General features: G+C 33.7%; 1 non-coding gene across 1 annotated transcript; it reads right to left on the bottom strand.

Annotated features, from left to right (window-relative positions):
* Window positions 1-1,423: 1,423 nt before the first annotated feature.
* Window positions 1,424-1,527, bottom strand: LOC127746021 (small nucleolar RNA R71). The gene has a single exon (XR_008007642.1). It is a non-coding gene; the product is annotated as a small nucleolar RNA R71 (small nucleolar RNA).
* Window positions 1,528-9,444: the final 7,917 nt, after the last annotated feature.

A 9,444-nucleotide genomic window follows, 5' to 3' on the forward strand; every position in this document is an offset into this window, starting at 1 on the left:
ATAAAAAAAAGATCTTTTCCTTATCTTACTCATAAATTTCGAAATTTCGGGTTGACTTAGTCAAATTTTTTTTTAAAAAAAATTTAGCTGTTTCTTATTAAGTCAAGTCAAAATTTCAATTTAAAAATTCTATCTTTTCAAATCTTTTTCAAAAATCAAATCCTTTTCATTTTTTTCTTAATATTTTAAAAATTGATTTTCAAAATCTTCTTCTTATTTTTATTTCATATTTTTGAAAATCTTGCTAACAATTAAGGATTTGATTCAAAAAATTTTAAGTTTGTTACTTTCTTGTTAAGAAAGGTTCAATCTTTAAATTCTAGAATCATATCTTTTAGTTTCTTGTTAGTCAAGTCATTAATTTTAATTTTAAAAATAAAATCTTTTTAAAATCTTTTTCAAATCACATCTTTTTCAAATTTTAATTTCAAAATCTTTTTCTAACCTCTTATCTTTTTAAAAGTTTACTATTTCTTCTTTTTCAAAACCACCTAACTACTTTTCTCTCTCTAATTTTCAAAAACCACTAACAACTCTTTTCAAGAATCTTTTTAATTAACTAATTGTTTTAAACTCTAATTTTATCTTATTCCTTTCCTAATTTTTGAATACTAACTAATATTTAAAATAAAAACAAAAAATTTTTCTTTTTCTTTTATTTAATATTCGAATTCCCTCTCTCTCATCTCTCTCTATTTATTTATTTATTTACTAACACTTCTGTCCTTCTTAAAATTCGAACCTTCTCTCCCTCTCTGTGTTCGAATTCTCTTTATTTTCTCTCTACCTCATTCTTTTCTTCTTCTTTTCTTCTACTCACATAAAGGAATCTCTATACTGTGACATAGAGGATTCCTCTTCTTTTCTGTTCTCTTTTTTTTTTCACATGAGCAGGAACAAGGATAAGGATATTCTTGTTGAAGCCGATCCTGAACCTAAAAGGACTCTGAAGAGGAAGCTAAGAGAAGCTAAAGCACAACTCTCTGGAGAGGATCTGACATAAATTTTTGAAAAAGAAGAAGACATGGTAGCCGAAAATAATAACAACAATGCAAGGAAGATGCTTGGTGACTATGCTGTACCAACTTCCAACTTCTATGGAAGAAGCATCTCAATTCCTGCCATTGGAGCAAACAACTTTGAGCTTAAGCCTCAATTAGTTTCTCCAATGCAGCAGAACTACAAGTTTCATAGACTTCCATTAGAAGATCCTCATCAGTTCTTATCTGAATTCTTGCAGATCTATGATACTGTTAAGACCAATGGGGTTGATCCCGAGGTCTACAGACTTATGCTTTTCCCTTTTGCTGTGAGAGACAGAGCTAGGACATGGTTGGACTCACAACCTATAGAAAGCCTGAACTCTTGGAAAAAGCTGGTCAATGCTTTCTTGACCAAATTCTTTCCACCTTAAAAGATGAGTAAGCTCAGAGTGGATGTCCAAACCTTCAGACAGAAGGAAGGTGAATCCCTCTATGAAGCTTGGGAAAGATACAAGCAATTAACCAAAAGGTGTCCTTCTGACATGTTTCCAGAATGGAGCATCATCATATGTATATTCTATGATGGTCTGTCTGAGTTATCCAATATGTCATTGGACCACTTTGCTGGTGGATCTCTTCATCTGAAAACACCTGCAGAAGCCCAGGAACTCATTGAAATGGTTGCAAATAACCAGTTCATGTACACTTCTAAGAGAAATTCTGTGAATAATAGGGTGACTCAGAAGAAAAGAGTTCTTGACATTGATACTCTGAATGCCATATTGGCTCAGAATAAAATATTGACTCAACAAGTCAATATGATTTCTCAGAGTCTGACCGGATTGCAAGCTAAAGACACCTCCTCTGAAGGAGAAGCTTATGAACCTGAAAATCCTGCAATGGAAGAGGTGAATTACATGGGAGAATCCTATGGAAACACCTATAATCCTTCATGGAAGAATCACCCAAATTTCTCATGGAAGGATGAACAGAAGCCTCAACAAGGATTTAATAACAATAATGGTGGGAGAAACAGGTTTGGCAATAGTAAGTCTTTCCCATCATCTTCTCAGCAACAGAAAGAGAATTCTGAGCAGAGCCTCTCTAGCTTGGCAAACATAGTCTCTGATCTATCTAAGACCACCCTCAGTTTCATGATTGAGGTACGATCCTCCATAAGAAATTTGGAGGCACAAGTGGGTCATCTGAGTAAAAGAATTACTGAAACTAATCCTAGTACTCTACCAAGCAATACAGAAGAAAATCCAAAAAGAGATGGCAAGACCATTAACACAACCAAAATGGCCGAACCTATAGAAGAGGAGGAGGACGTGCTTCACAGTAAGGAAGACCTCATGGGACGTCCACTGGACTACAAGGAGTCCCCTATTGAGGAACCACAGTAATCTGAGACTCATCTAGAGACCATAAATATTCCACTGAACTTACTACTACCATTCATGAGCTCTGACGAACATTCTTCCTCTGAAGAGGATGAAAATGTTACTGAAAAGCAATTTGCTCAATATCTAGGAGCAATCATGAAGTTGAATGCCAAATTATTTAGTAATGAGACTAGGGAGGATGAACCTCCATTGCTCATCAATGAACTAAGTGCATTGGTTCAGCTGAAAATACCTCAAAAGAAAGAAGATCTCGGAAGGTTCTTGATACCTTGCACCATAGGCACCATGACCTTTGAAAAGGCTCTGTGTGATCTAGGATCAAGTATCAACCTCATGCCACTCTCTGTAATGGAGAAACTAGGGATCTTTGAGGTACAAGCTGCAAGAATCTCACTAGAGATCACAGACAAATCAAAGAAACAGGCTTATGGACTTGTAGAGGATGTCTTGGTAAATGTTGAAGACCTTTACATCCCTGCTGATTTCATAATTCTAGACACTGGGAAAGATGAGGATGAATCCATCATCCTTGGAAGACCCTTCCTAGCCACAGCAAAGACTGTGATTGATGTGGACAGAGGAGAGATAGTCCTTCAAGTGAATGAGGACTACCTTGTGTTTAAGGCACAATGATCTTCTTTTGTAAACATGGGGAAGAAGCATGAAAAGCTTCATTCAATTCTCTCCTTGCAGAGTCAAGCAAAGCCCCCACATTCAAACTCTAAGTTTGGTGTTGGAAGGCCACAATCATGTTCTGAGCACCTGTGAAGCTCTGTAAGAGCTTCCTGTCAAGCAATTGACATTAAAGAAGCGTTTATTGGGAGGCAACCCAATTTTATTTATCTATATTATTTACTCTTTCATTTTATTTTCCATTGTTATTTTATGTTTTCTTTAGGATGATGATCATGTGGAGTCACAAAAACAACTGCAAAAATTAAAGCAAAATAAAAAACAGCATCAAAAATAGCACACCCTGAAGGAAGAGCTTATTGGCGTTTAAATGCCAGTAAGGATACCAAAATGGGCATTTAACGCCCAGCCTGGCACCTTTCATGTGATGCCTAGGCATCTTTAGTAGTTTTTATGTTTCTTTTTGAATAGTTTTCTTACATTTAATTCAAAGTTTTTATGTTTTTAGTGAAGTTTTTATGACTAATCATATGTTTGGAGTTGTTTTAGAATGATTGTATTTTCAGTCTTTGTTTTAAAAGTAATTAGAATAAAAAAAATTAAACAAAAAAAATAAGTACACTCCTAGGATAAGAAACACAAAGTTGGCGCTTGGCTTAAGAGATTTCAAGCCTAGCGCCAGCTGAAGCATGCCCAAAAGACCCCCCAAGCCCGGCTTCCAACATGAAATCTCACTCCTAGGGGTCCAAATCACCCCCAAGCTCGACACGCAACCTCCATGCCTGGCTCCTTCAAGAAGGTCTTCAAGGGTAGCGCCCAACTTAAGGAATCTAACCCCCGCGCCTCCCAAATTTCCAACATGGGTGCCCAGCACCAAGTCTCAGAGCCCAGCTTCAACACTCCATGCCCGACTTCAATTCCCAGAGCCAGGCTTCAAGTGATTTTTCACTTCAAGTGGCCCAAAAGTGCATTCAAGCCCGGCACAATCACCCAAGCTCAGCACCAAGTCCAGTGTCTTCTAGATTCAATCGAAGATTCAAGATTTGAATGCTTAGTTAGCATTAACTTCTTCTAGAAAGATAAGATTATGTTATTAGGATTTAGTTTTATACTAAATTTGAGTTATTGTTTTTATCTATCTTATCCTTCAAAAGATAAGATTAGATTTAGTTTTTGAATTTTAATTCTAAGTTAGAGTTAGGATATAAATAAGTGAACGTATGGTTCACAAATCATCATGGATCCCTGGATCCTAACCATCATCCGTGCATCCCTCTTCTCATTAGTTTAGGTTATTTTCTTGATCATGGGTAATTAACCCTCTTTTATTAAGGGTTAGAAGCTCTGTTTGATTTTATGGATTAATAATGCGAGTGTTTTCTTTATTTTAATTCATGTTCTTCTACTTTTTCAAGATTGAGTCTCGTTTTTTTATCTTTAATGGTTAGAAGTATTAGAAAGTATTATAATTCTGACTTGGATTTGTAATTACTTTGGAAAATTTAATATCGGAATTAGCTTGAAAGTTGAAACTCTTTCTTATAGTTTTTAACTTGACTAAGAATAGTATTTTGAAAGTTATGCGGCTTTAAATCAAAACCGTGCTTAACCTCTTCCATTAATTAGTTGACCAAGAAATTGGCAATTAATTAAGTTAAGAGAAATTGAATTGCCAATTGGAATTTGGTTTTAAATGATTTGCCATGAAAATAATTTTTACATGAGTTAAAGTAAGAAAATATAAGCATGACCTTTTCTAAAAGTTAAACATCGTCAAAACCTTTAACATCTCATTCATTGATTACTTTCCCAAATTTAAAAACATTCTCTTATTCACAAACAAACACTCTTCTTCACTGTTCTTTGCTACTTCAAGATTCACAATCCTCTTACCAAGGTTTGATCGATCTAATTAGAGGTTCAATTAGACGTTACTTGGTTCAATCCGTTAATTCTCGTGGGAACGATATTCATTCACTGTGGTATTACTTGGAGCGATTTGGAAACTTACTAATATTCGAACGTATCAATTTTGGCTCATCAAATTTTTGGCACCATTTCCTTTTCTATTATTCTATTTAATTCTTCTTTGCTTCTTTATTCTTCCTCTTTATTTCACATGATACGTTTGATTTCTTTTGTTTTTGTGCATGAAAGGAAAAGAAGATTGTATTTTATTCGAACCTAAAATAGAGAAGACACTTGCACAATTAAGGTAGAAGTCAAGGGCTAGGAGAGAAGAGGTAGAGAGAATGGCAGAGGAGAACAACAATGTGAGAAAGACCCTTGGTGATTACACCACGCCTACAACTGATAGCTGCGGAAGTAGCATAGTGAGGCCTATAGTTCAAGTAAATAACTTTGAACTAAAGCTCTCACTAATTCAATTGGTATAGCGAGACCAATTCAGTGGTAGCTTGCAAGAGGATCCCAATATCCAGATAGCAAGTTTTTCTGCAGATATGTAATACAGTGAAGAGTAATGGAGTTAGCCACAAAACCATCTAGCTAAGGCTCTTTCCATTCTCTTTGAGAGATAGAGCCCCACAATGGCTCCAAACTCAACCTTTGGACATCATTACCTCTTGGGAGAATTTAGTTAGCAAATTCCTAACTAAATACTTCGGACTTTAAAAGTTGGCCCGGTTGAGGAATGACATAAATTCTTTTTTCCAAAAGAAGGGTGAATCACTCTATGAAGTTTAAAAAATGTACAAAGAAATGCTTAGAAAATGCCCACACTACGCCTTCCCCAAATGACTTCAAATCTAAATTTTTTATGATGGAGTCTCTTAAGTCTCAAAAACGATGATCGACTCATTGGTAGGAAGTTCTTTCCATAGAAAGACTCTTGAAGAAGCATTGGAATTGATAGAAACAGTGGCAACTAATAATTTCATGTATTCATCCGAAAAGTCCACTAAAAAGGGTGTGATGGCATTAGATATTATGAATGCAATTTTAGCACAAAATAGAATTATGTCCCAATTGTACTCGTATGATTAGTTATGAGTACTATCTAATTAATTTTTAAATTTTTTTTTTACTATGAGTAAGAACATTATTTGATGAATATTTGATAATTATGAATACTCCCTCGCTGTTCGCCAAATGACTAGGCGAACTGCATGCGAACTTTTGGTTCGCCAAGTAATTAAGCAAACTGTGGTGAATCCAAAAAAAAAGATACTGATAATTAAAGTCAAAATTATTTTTTTTTAAATAATGAATATTTTTTCATTTATTTCAGAAAGAAAATCCTTATTAGATATATTTAATCTTAACTATTTAAATTAATCCGATGGCTATTAAAGCATTCTCACATTCTCATATAAATCTCATTCTCATAAGATACATTTCATATATATATAATAACCTTTATTGGATAAAAATTAATAAATCGATGTGAGTTTTTCATTGTGTGGCGAGGTCTTTTGTTGGCTTGAAAGAGTGGCTAGCGGGATGTAATTTATAAAATGAATCGCTTGAGGTAAGGCTTTTCTCTCAGTTCAAATGAGAATCCTCATGTGTGTAGTATTTATCATAATCTAGTTTTTAAGATTTACAATTTTTTTTACTTTTGGAAATGGAAGACAAATGTGGTGTTGGTGCAGTAAATAACAAATCGTGCAAGGATGCTATGGCAAAATATGCCGTCAGCATCAAGATCTCGTATCTAGAATGGTTAAATCTTAAGAAAATCTTGGATAAACTACCATTTCTACCCATAAAAGTTTAGAACGCTGACAAATCTACCCACAAATAAATGAAATTGACTTTATACCCATAAAAGATGAACTTTTGCATACAAAAATATCCAAACTCTAAAAAAATTAAATAAAATTCCCAAACTACCTTCTAATATAACGTAACTCTAACTTCTAAATTTACTCCACGCCACTACCCCAATCCCAAATCCTACAATCACCCTCTTCCCCAACTACCAACATCCTTGCCGCCATCACCATTACCACCGCTGTCATCACCACCCTTCCTCCTCCTTCCACCTCTTCGACCCCGACCTCAATCGTAGGCTCCGCTTTCCCCTCACCTTCCTCCCCTTTCGAAACTCCAACCCTGTCGCCTCCTCCCCTTCTATTTCATCCTTCAAATTTAGCACAAATATCCATTTCATAAATTTTAAATTCCATGAACTACTAACTCAAAACACACTACAGTTTTTCTCCTCCTTCAAAGCTTCAAAAGATCATAATTTGATTATGGTTTTAGTGTTAAATCGAAAATTGGTAACGAAAAACAAGAGAAGAGATGAGGAGTTTGATGAGTACCATTGTAAAATCAAGCGTTGAACCGATGGGTGATGGTCCTCACCAAACTTGTGGCCCTCTATTTCTCCGGCGACAATAACCACCACTAGATGAAATTCTCCTCCAACCTTCCCATGGAGCCATGGAGTCAAATCCTCATCGTAGACCACATCCTCACACTTTGCAATGTCGGCTTGTCATGGTTGATGGAGGTCCCGCGACAGTGTTGATGGTTGGTGGGTTGAAGTCGTTGTTCTCGCTGAACGCGTCATGCTCGATGATCTTGATTCTGCGGCTTAATTTGATGATGATGGAGTCGGAGGAGGAAGAGAAGATGGCGCCAAGGATATTCCGGCACTTAAGGGAGTCCAGCAAGTTCAAGGTTTTTGAAAGCGAAGACATGGTTTGCTTCTCGATGGAGTGGATTAAGAAGAAATTGACACTTTTTGGACCAGTTCGGGAGCAGTGGAGGAGGTGGTGGTAGTGGTGGTGATAGTAATGGCGGTAGTGATAGTGGTAGTTGGAGATGAAAGTATTGGCAGAGTTTGAGATTGGAGAAGTGGTGTTGAATAAAATTAAAAGTTAGAGTTAAGTTATATGAGAGGATTTTATTTAATTTTTTAGGGTTTGGATAGTTTTATCTGCAAAAGTTTATCTTTCATGAATATAAATTCAATTTTATTTTATTTTATTTTTTTGATAAATTTATCAGTATTCTGAACTTTCATAAATAGAAATAGTAGAAATAAATAGAAATAGTAGAAATAGTAGTTTACTTTTAAAGAATCCTTTTTTATAATGTTACACTTAATCCTTAAACCTAGTTTCTGTCTTTTATTTTTGTTTTCTTTCTTGTTAAATAATAAAAGAAAAAGAAGTCATGAAATTAAATAAGTGCATAAATTTAATACAAATGTCCCTAATACTCATCCGTGTATTAATTATGGGCCTTACTAGTGTGTAGAGAGAGAAGATCTTCTACATGTGTAGAATACAGATGTCACTTCCTTGATTAAAACTTTTGTAAAAGACAAGTACTCTGAAGGGACATTTTGCTGCAGTGGTTCAGTTGATACAGAAGGTAGCTATATGAATTAGTGCTATAGCCATGGTTAATTAATGTTTGGTTTTAGTGTTTAATATAATCAACACAAATTTCATATTTGTATAATATATATGTGGGCCGGGTTTAATATATATGATGTGTTGGGTCTAATATAAATGTTTATCTTAAAAAAATACTGTGATGACTTTAAGACAAAATTATAATATAATTTAATGATTTTTTCATAAAATATTAGAATAAAAATTAATCCTATTAACGTTTAAAATTGCATGAATAAAAAATATTATTAAATAACTAAAAATACTTAACTAATAATTATTCAATTGTCTTAACTAAATTTTTAATATATAATTTTTTAATTATAAATTTTTCTCAAATTTATTGTTTTTTATTTTTATCTTATTTGTTAACTATTAATAAAATAATAAAATAATATTTTAATTATTTTTAAATTTGTAATATTTATTATTTGTGAGTTTTATTATTTTAATCTAAAAATAATTAATAATATAAATTAATTTATTTTTTGGTGTTGCATAACAAATATATATTTATTAAATGAATTCTTATATAAAAAATATATATTTATTTTGGTGTTGCATAACATATGGAGCTAAATTTAGGGCTGCACGCAGATCAGATCGGATTGGGTATAGCCTAAAATTCTATCCGATTCGTACTGTACTCATCGGATCGGATCGGATCGGATATGATATCTGCATTTTTTTAGGTTGGATCGGATCGGATATCGGGTATATCTACATAATTAAAAAAAATAATTTTAAGATTCTATTTGGCTATTTTTACAAAAAATTATCAAAAAATTCATTTTGTATCTGTTTAAACCTATTTACACCTAAAATATTCTCAATAATAGTTCTCTTAAATAACAAAAACAAAATAATAACACAAGATTTAAGTTTAATTATTCTAAGTTGAAGTATAACATAAAAAATTAAAAACAAAATATCATAAAATTCATAAAATAACACACTAAAATTCATATCACATTAGGGTTTACTTTCTTAAACTATGTTATTTATATGTGATGTGCGGATATACGGATTTGCGGATCGGATCGGCGGATA

Source organism: Arachis duranensis, chromosome 3 (assembly GCF_000817695.3).
Source record: "Arachis duranensis cultivar V14167 chromosome 3, aradu.V14167.gnm2.J7QH, whole genome shotgun sequence".
In the NCBI taxonomy this organism is placed as follows: Eukaryota; Viridiplantae; Streptophyta; class Magnoliopsida; order Fabales; family Fabaceae; genus Arachis; species Arachis duranensis.